Below are 10,230 nucleotides of genomic sequence, written 5' to 3'. Positions count from 1 at the left end.
TCTGCGAATTTCACAAATGTGTTCATTTGTTACATTAGTCCGTACCGCAATACCAACATTCCGCCTGGCGTTGGAGTGAAGCGCGGAGGCTGATTACGGTGATGACTCATGTCTTCTTGTTCTTTGGGGCAGAAAGCAGAGAGAGCGCTTAAATCCCATACATTTCAGTGTTTGCGCCGCGAGCGTCGGAGCAAAACGGGAACGGGAATAGTTGCGGCGCATAATTTGATTGTTTAATTTCACCGATGTGAATCTTTGTCCCGTGTTCTCTCGCTTTAATCTTCCGTCTTCCAGATTCGAGTTTGTTTTCAACGGCTCTAGGTATGAAACAAGCTTCTGGTCTAAATGATTCTGTTAAGCTTGGGGCGAAATTCAATCATTTCTTCTAAAAGTGCTGTGTGACTGTGTGTGTGTGCAGGTGTGTGTGTGTGTGTTTGTGTGTGTCCACGCATGCAGGTGTGTGTGTGTGGGTGCATGCGTGCAAGTGTGTGTGTGTGTGTGTGTGTGCATGCGTGCAGGTGTGGGGTGGGTGTGTGTGTGCGTGTGTGCATGCGTGCAGGTGTGTGTGTGTGTGTGCTTGTGTGTGTGTGTGTGTGCATGCGTGCAGGCGTGTGTGTGTGTGCTTGTGTGTGTGTGTGTGTGCATGCGTGCAGGCGTGTGGGTGGGTGGGAGTTTTTTTCATTTCAATTTCCACTCTGGAAAAGATTACAAAAAATAAATGCCAACATACACACACATGCCCCCCCCCCCCCCCCCCCCACACACACACACACGCATACACACACACCCCCACAGACACACACACACACACACATGCCAGTCTTTGAGACTCCTCCATCTCTTGCCTGCAGTCAGGGACAGGGCTAAGCTGGTGAGAGCCCAGGATTAGACTGGCTTATGTTTTCCCACCCTGCACTGGGTCATTGGACTGAGATTGCTTTGATTTAATTTATTTATTTATTTTCATTGTCATTTTTTTAACAAGGATTTCTCTTTCTTTTGTAAATAAAATAAAAATCGTTTTCCGCAATTTAAAATGCCATTTCTCCCTCCTGTTCTGTGCGCTTAGACCTACCGCGAACAACATGACACGTCATCACACAGCACTGGATCTGCGGAGAGTCGAAGGCTCCGTTATTACAGACCACATTACCGCATGCTTACCGCTTTTCTCAAAAGTAATACAACCAGTGTAGTACAACTCTGTCTGGTTTCTCCCCCCCCCCCCCCCCCTGTAAATGCACTGTCTGAATTCACTAGAGGAAAAACCTCTCTGTTGAGGGGAGGTGACTCTCCTTCAGGAAGCGGGATCTACAGCGCGGCAGACAGGGCCACGGTGAGAGTCCTTGGGATAGAGACGTTCCAGGCCACCCTGATAAATGGTGACAGGAAGCATCGAGCGTGACGAAGAGCAGCAGACACCATCAGCCGCCTGTCTCGCAGCAAACCAAATTCACAAGCCCGCCTCGTTCTGCCGGGTTTCTGCCGGGTTTCTGCCGGCCGGACCGCTTCCTTTACGCCGCCTTAACCCTTTATGGTGCGTGTGATCGGAACGTTATTTACCCAGACACTCTAATGCTGATGTCACAATCACCACTGGTAATTGAAAGCAATGGAGTTCTAGAACACCTGTTAGAACGTTAGAACCTGATAGTTAATCTTCAAAGGGGTGAATCGTGATATATTCAGTCTCCCCTGCAATGACAGCTTAACCCTAAACTGGGGTCAGCTATGATCCAATACTTTTATTAATGTCTTAATGGTAATATACACCGAGCACTTTATTAGGTATTTATTAGACCTATTTTTTTAGACTTCTACTGCTGTAGCCAATCCTCTTAGAGTTATGATGCGTTGTGTGTTCAGAGATGCTCTTCTGCATACCACTGTTGTATTGCGTTACTCTAACCTTCCTGTCAGCTTTGACCAGTCTGGCCATTCTCCTCTGACATCTCTCATTAACAAGGTATTTCTGTCTGCAGAACTGCTGCTCACTGGATTGTTTTTTGCTTTCTCTGCAAACCCTAGAGACTGTTGTGCATTAAAATCCCAGGAGATCAGCAGTTTCTGAGATCCTCAAACCACCCTGTCTGCCACCAACAATCATTCCACGGTCAAAGTTACTTAGGTCACATTTTTCCCCCATTCTGATGATTGATGTGAACATTAACTGAAACTCCTGACCCGTATCTACATGATTGTATGCACTACACTGCTGCCACACAATTGGGAGATTAGATAATTGCATGAATATGTAGGTAATAAAGGTAATAAAGTATAATGAATATGTAGGTAATAAAACTAAAAATATAATTAATCAAGTGCTCGGTGAGTGTATATATTTAATGAAGTGACACATACCCACAGATTTCTTAGTCATGTACAAGTATGTACCAAATCAAAAAGTGTGGGGAAAATGTGCAAATGTAACAATTTTGGGCTGCAGTATGAAGTTAATTAATGGGTACAAAATATCTTGGTCACTTGAGGGTTAAAATTGCAAGTTTATCGACTGATCTCCGTTATTGGCTGTTAGGATTTGGCATCATCTCTGCTCTTGGGCCAAAAACATTATGCTTGAAGCTGCTTTCAGAACAAGAGTGTCTGCCAAATACCTCAATGTGAAAGTTTGCTTATTTACAGAAAGAAAGTTGTTTCCCAATTCAGTGTGAAAATGGTTGTGTTACATTCTACACCCACAGAAGTGTGGGGTATCTGTTTGGCAGGGGGTGAGCCCGTCAAAGGAGATGCGTTTCGGGGTCCATGCTGAGGCGCTGATCTTGGTCCCGTCTACAGTCGCCCGGAGAGGACATCTCAGTCTCCGTTTGTCATCTTTAGCTCAACATCCATCAGTCTAAGCTAAAACTAGGTCACAGCTGAGACTGTCAGAGGTTTATCTCAGACTGATGGATGTTCTGCTAAGCCTGACAAAGTGATTTGGGCAGTACCTAGAAGATCTTTTTCCCCCGGATGTGTTATTTGTATTTGTGGCGGTTCAGTGCACATCGATACTGTGTCGGTTGCTACCTTGGCCAGGTCTCTCTTGAAAAAAGAGATGCTGGACCTCGATGAGACTTCCTGGTGAAATAAAGGTTAATAAAAGCACGGATCAGACTGACAGAGTTTTAGCTAAGGCTGATAGATGTTGAGGTACAGCTGAGACTGACAGCTGACCCAACACTACAGATGGAGTTTAGCTTGGACTGACAGATGTTCAGATTAAGCTGATGAGCCGAGACGGAGATGTCCTCTCAGGGTTACCGTACCCACAGTCGGGTATCGATCCACTTTTGCATGATGGGTTTGTAGTTTTGTGCTTCTGTGTTTTTTTCTATTGAGAATTATGTTTTTGCTAAATACGATAAAATTTTGCCAATGGGGAAAGACAGTTTGACTCATTTCAAGATCTGCCAATGGAATAATAAAATTAACTTCTCAAGCAAACATTAAAGAAAGATCTTAAGTCTAATTACAAGACTAAAATGCTTGTTAAGACAGTCACTTTTTGCAGTGTGTGAGCTTGTGTTGTTTTTCAGCGATTGTTCCGCTGGCCCAGTGTGACTAACTTTCCTCCGTAAAGTGTTTGTTGTTGGGTAGCGAATTCTGTCATCATCCTGACTTTGACTCTACAAAAGTAAGCTTTGGTTCCTCACACATACACGCAGGTTTGGAGGGGTAAACACATTAAATTCCACATCTGGAACAGTTACATAATCACGCCTGCAATCACTAAACTATGATTGCCATGCAATAGCAACACTATGTTTTGAATGTAATCTAGATCTTGAAGTACATCACGTTACAAGAAACGGCCAAACAAACATTACAGGCTTATACACACAATTGCCAAAGCGCTCGACCACATACCACTCATGAAAGGAGACATTTTTCCAGGCATTTCACCACTTTTTAACCACTGGACCATTTTGTTTTCTGACACAAGGGACCAGCAGAGGCGTGTCGACTTGCAAGGCAATGCAATCAGCCACAGTAATTGATTAGGCCTGAGATGCCTTGCTGAGAACCAGCAGAGACCAGCGCTACCCTGTAGCTCCCTAGGACCAGCGCAGAGAATTCACACCAATTATATGATTTTTAAGCAACTTGTCCCTGTGCTTCACTCTCCATTATTTTCTGTGTAAAATCTTTTGTTTCTCCACCTCTGGATGCACCCCGGGTCTGCCCAGGATACTTCATGCACCAGTAAGTCCTGCTAGCAGCTCGAAGGCCACGGGGGGGAAGATACCACCACGGGCTAAGCATTCAACCTCAGTGCTCTTCCGCGTGTTGTGGGGCTAGCCTTTAGCGTAGTGGCTACGGTGCATGACTGGGACCAGGATCGATGGTGGTTCAGGTCCCGGTGTAGTAAAGATACGATCCGCACCAGTGTTGGGGCCCCTTGAGCAAGGCCGGTAACCCCACATTGATCCAGGGGGGGATTGTCCCCTGCTTAGTCTAATCAAGTGTAAGTCGCTTTGGATAAACGTGTGAGCAAAATAAGTTATTGTATTTATTATTTTGAAAAGCACGAGCACTGTGAAATTACTTAATGGTCGTGAACAGAGTGGAGCACGTTGTTGTGTGGCTGTTTCTTTTTTAATTAGGGCAGAGACCTATGATATGATATTCCAGATATGACCTTCACCAGAGTATCATTTTAGCCAGAAAAAAAAAAAAATCATTGAAGTTAAGTGTGTGTCTTCTTTGCCATTTAACTAACACACCTCAATGACCTTCTAATCTCAATGATCTTCCAACTCAGAATTAATTTATTTGCTTTTGTCTCTGAGAAAATGTAATGGGTATTGAGTCTGGGTTGACCTTGAATATTATACTTAGAATTTGTGATAATTGGGTAACACCTTTTATTTTAATTAATAGGCGCTGACCTCAAAATGTCCACTGTTCAAAGCCGGAATGATATTGTTAACTTGAGGCATTGGAAAGCTATTATTTTTGCCATTTAAAAATGTGTGTCGGCATAATTCAACGGGGCTGTGAATACATGCTGTGTGAAATTGCAAATTAGAAACATTTTTCTGATCTAATTCTCCTAAATTCAGGTTTTATAGGTGAATACGGGGGAAATAGGCCAATTCAATGAAATCTAACGTCAAACCATGAAAAGATAAAATGCAGGGGGGAAGCGTGAAAAGGAGAAAAGAAAGACAGAAAGCAGGAAAGAAAGAAAAAAGAATATAGCGCTTTATTTAGGATGGTCATGTATACACTCGCTGAGCCCTTTATTAGGAACACCTATTATTCATGCGATTATCTAATCAGCCAATTGTGTGGCAGCAGCGCAATGTATGAAACCATGTAGATACGGGTCAGGAGCTTCAGTTAATGTTCACATCAACCATCAGAATGGGGAAAAAAATGTGATCTATGTGACTTTGACTGTGGAATGATTGTTGGTGCCAGACAGGGTGGTTTGAGGATCTCAGAAACGGTTGATCTCCTGGAATTTTCACACACAACAGTCTCTTAGAATGGTGTAAAAAACTATTTTAAAAAAGTCCAGTGAGCAGTAGTTCTGCAGACAGTAATGTCTTGTTAATGAGAGACGTCAGAGGAGAAGGGCCAGACTGGTCAAAGCTGACAGGGAGGTGACAGTAACTCAAATGACCACACATTACAACAGTGGTATGCAGAAGAGCATCTCTGAACACACAAAATGTGTCAGACCCCTAAGTGGATAAGCTACAGCAGCAGAAGACCAATAAATCTAAAAAATATGTTTAATAAACACCTAAGAAAATGCTCACTCAGTGTAGCTTAAGAAAAGTGTTATATGTATTTGTTACCAAAAGAAGGTAATTTGTGGTACAGCATAGTAAAACAAAGCATTACAAAATTACAACAAACTCAAGTAGACATTTAATAATGAGATTTACTGAATGAATATTCACCCTTAAATTTTATTTGCAATTAAATCCCACTCCCCCCCCCACCTAATGAGGCAGAACCTGTATCTAGGCCCATGGGAGTAAGTTAAACCCTTTAAATAAATAAATAGATAAATAAATTCCAAACTGGCAAGAAACATTATCACAATCTGCAGTAAAGAAATAAGTTTTCTAAAAAAAAAAAAAAAGTTTCAAACTGTTAATGGCTGTCTCTAGACTCCAGGCCCCACAGGGAAAAGTGGGCCTTTTTAAAAGTGGGCACATCTTGGCAGCGCTGCACTCCCCAAACACCACTCCAATGTGCTCACTTCTCCAGGAAGAGCTGATTGATGAAGCCAAACCCCGGCTCGCTGTAAACAAGGCTAGTGACTGTCAGCAAGCGGCCCGAACACTCTTCTGTTTCAACTGTCATCACATATTTATCACTTTCTCCTCATTTATTTTTCAACTCGGGCAGCGCTAGCTAAGGAAGTAAAGTTTTTTTTTTTATTTGACAAAAGTAGAAAACTAATGAAGATTAAAAGTTCAGAAATAGTGCAGAAGAGTTTATTCCGCTCACAATTCTTCTTCTGCGGTACCATTTTATTTATTTCTCTGATGAACTTGTCTTTGTCTTGTTTGGGAAATTTGCAACTTGCATTTCTACAGCAACTGCCAATACTCCCACGCAAGTAGGACCAATTTTCCACTGATAGCCCCAAAGTTATTTTTTACTGAAGGTATTGACAGTTATCTAACTTTATGACATCCATACATTGGTGAAATGCATCGGTTTCGGGATTCAAATACTTTTTCTGTACTTTACTGAGCTTGTCTGCTGTATTGGAACCTGGAAATGGGCAAACGTACAAACCCCACCTTCTGCTCCTCGTGGTTGGCTCAGTTGCACCAGGCGAGATCAAATCAAGCATCAAAAATTTGAATCCAAAACAACGTATGTATTCAACTAAAGTCTGATTGCATCTAGCATAAATTATGTGACAATGTGATAACAAGAGACACAGATAGTGCCATTTAGACTATTTCCAGGATAGGATAGCTGTTGAATTAATGTTTAGTCAAGCTATTAGATATTGATGTATACATCAGTCATTATAGCTTATAAGAATGCAATACAATATTTACTGTTTAATATGGGAAGTTAATTTAAGGAAAGCACATTTATTACGTAAGTTTCACATTTCCATCGTACAATTCCTACGCATTATCATACCACCAATCATCAACAATGAGCAACTGTAGGAAGTTATTGTTAACTGAAGGAAAATTGATTGTTTATGTCTTCAGCGCAGAGGTGGTCTCAGAAATATTGTTGCTATGCGTAACTATGGAGCGTTTCCCGAGATGTAGATTAAAAAATGGGCAGTAAATCTGTCCTTGGTAGCGTTGAGAATCCTGGCAAATTACAGCGCTTTGGAATGTACCGAAGTGAGTATAACGAAATAACTCTGGGCCTCGGAAGTTGTCCCGCAAGATTGATGCTAATCAGAAGACCTTGACAGCCTGCATAAAATGGTGGCAGTTTCCGTATTCGTGGCTGGGTTCCAGCTGCTTCTTCGCTCCGTAACTGCAGGTGTTGGGAGTCTGCGAACAGCTGTGCACTGCACCGCGATGTCGGGGCAGCATAAATTTCCCTAAACGCCGAAGCTTCAGCTAAAAACATGAATTAAACCAATTTTCGCTCATTTTAAAGTTGATGGAAAATGGATTGTTTATGTCTTCGGCGCGGAGACGGTTTCAGAAATTGAGTTTTTTTGGTACGAGCCGGGGCCAATGAAACTCTGGTGTTTTTGCGCTTTGGAGTGGAAGAATGAGTCTGTTTGCTACGCGCGTCATGATCTTAATGTGTGGGCTGCAATTAAGACCGAGATCAATGCACACAACTCCAAACATCGCACGTCGTGTTTTCCATTTCCACTCATGTTTATAACACTGTGTCAGTCTCTGTAATGTTATTCATTGAAATTCCACGGTCAAGTAATAAACATTTGGAGACTGGCTGGCATATGCTTTTAACGAGAAAAAGAAAAAAAGTAAAAAAGAAAAATATTTTCTCTGTTTGGGATCGGCAGCTTGGCTTGTGTATGTGGTGTACATGGACCACGGCTTCTTGTGGATTGCTGTTGGCATCATTTCTAGATCTCTATTTCTAGATTTCTATCTCTCACAGAGATACAGTGTGCCACTGAGCTGGCCCTCAATGTCAAGATAAAGGCGGTTTCCCTACACTTTCCTTTTCAGAATTCTAAGTCAGTGTTCTAGAACTCCACTGGCTTTCATTCTCCAGTAGTGATTGTTACATCAGCATTGGAAAGTCCAGTTCACAACATTCCAGTCACATATTTGTGTATCACGCACCAAACAGTTGTTCCATACAATTTATTTTGCTAAGCCTATTCTTTGCCCTAAGCCTCTGACTGTTTTTATTTTTCACGGGCACAACTCTGGTCCTCATGTTGACAAATGCCAATAGCAGGCACGAAAGACAATTATAAGCCTGCAATGAAGACTAGATACTGAAAGCTGCCTTGCACCTGCACTAAGGTGAAATAATTGAACACTTACAAATGGCTTCAAAAACATGCGAAGCCATTTTTTATATACATTAATAAAAGCTTAAACACCTGTTAATTGTTTGATTACGAATATATAAATACAGAGTACATCAGAGCCAAATGATGGAAAATATGTCTTCGTCCCAAGACTTACGGAGCTCACTGTAAATACCCTCACTGTATGTAGGGAAAGGTATGAAGACCTTTAATTGTAATTGTTTTGGATTCAAATGCTTTTCTGTGCTCGATCTTGCCTGGTGCAATTGAGTCAACTAAGAAGACCAGAAGGTGGGGTTAGCACTTAAAAGCTAGCCCTGCTCAGTACAGAAAATAAAAGTATTTGACTCCAAAACAATGCCGTATTTGACCCAGGTCTGGTAACACAACAACTCTGAGGCTTTATTGAGCAGGACGTGTCCGTGCCTCCCAGACCCAGCTAATTTATTGTAGACAACGTGCCACGCTTCGATCTCTCGGTCCCTGGCGTATAGCTGTAGAACAACCGTCAGCAACAAAATTCAACAGGGCCTCTGTTTTACATGCATAACTTACCCTCCTTCACATGTAGTCAATCTATCAGTCAATCTATCAAAGTGAATGAAGCAATACGGAGCTCAGAAATCACTGGGGGAAAAAGTGCACCAGACGCACAAAATCAATAGGGGTTTGAGGCACCTGGCCCTGGATCACTGACCCTAAAGGGCGTAGTGCATCACCCTGCATCGAGCAAGCCCTAATCTAAGCACCTAAGCTTAATTGCTTCCATAAAAACCTGCACCACATAGAAAATATTCATGATAACTTGACTGTGGTCAGCCCAGCTGACCACCGGTCAGCCCAGGTCGGCTCATGTCACCCCGCTCCTCATTGGCTTCCTATTGGGCGGCCTGTAGCGTAGTGGTTAAGGTAAATGACTGGGACACACAAGGTCAGTGGTTCTAATCCCAGTGTAGCCACAATAAGATCCGCACAGCCGTTGGGCCCTTGAGCAAGGCCCCTAACCCTGCATTGTTCCAGGGGAGGATTGTCTCCTGCTTAGTCTACTCAACTGTACATCGCTCTGGATAAGAGCGTCTGCCAAATGCCAATAATGTAATGTAATGTATTGCCGCACGCATCTGCTTCAAGGCGCTAGTGTTGGCATTTCAAGCTGCTGAGAGGACTGCCCCACTTTACATACAATCGTTAATCGCTCCCTACACCCCAGCAAGACCGTTCTGGTCACCTTGTGGTTCCCTCACTACGAGCACCTGGCGGTCGAGCTGCACGTTTACTCCTGTTTTCCGTTTTGGTTCCTCAGTGGTGGAACGACTTACCTACCACTGTCAGGACAGTAGAATCCCTCCCCCGTATTTGGAAGCAGACTGAAAACACACCTTTTCAGACTATACCTTAGTCCTTCCTACTGATTCCCCCGCCCCCCTTTCGATATCCCTCTTGTCTAAACCGAACCCTTAATTCAAAAAAAGGAAGTATTTTACTAGTTATGGATTTTATGCTTTTAACCTGCGGAGGAACACTTTCGATTAAAAGCGTCTGCCAAATGACTAAAATGCAAAAATGGAAAAATCACTTTCTTTATGACAAACAACATTTTCTAAAACAAAGAGAGTAAATGCACGTTAAGAAAAACATTTTAAAGAGCACATTGTTAGTGGCACTGTAAAAAAAAATATATCTCTCAGTACTCTGAGTCATATACGGAAAAGGATCAGGAGGGAAGTAAGCAGTTAATTGTGTCTGCAAGGCAATCAGACACATACAAT

The sequence above is a fragment of the Conger conger genome, chromosome 2 (assembly GCF_963514075.1).
Source record: "Conger conger chromosome 2, fConCon1.1, whole genome shotgun sequence".
In the NCBI taxonomy this organism is placed as follows: domain Eukaryota; kingdom Metazoa; phylum Chordata; class Actinopteri; order Anguilliformes; family Congridae; genus Conger; species Conger conger.
The sequence above is the reverse complement of the archived record's forward strand: the minus strand, read 5'-3'. Positions refer to the sequence as shown.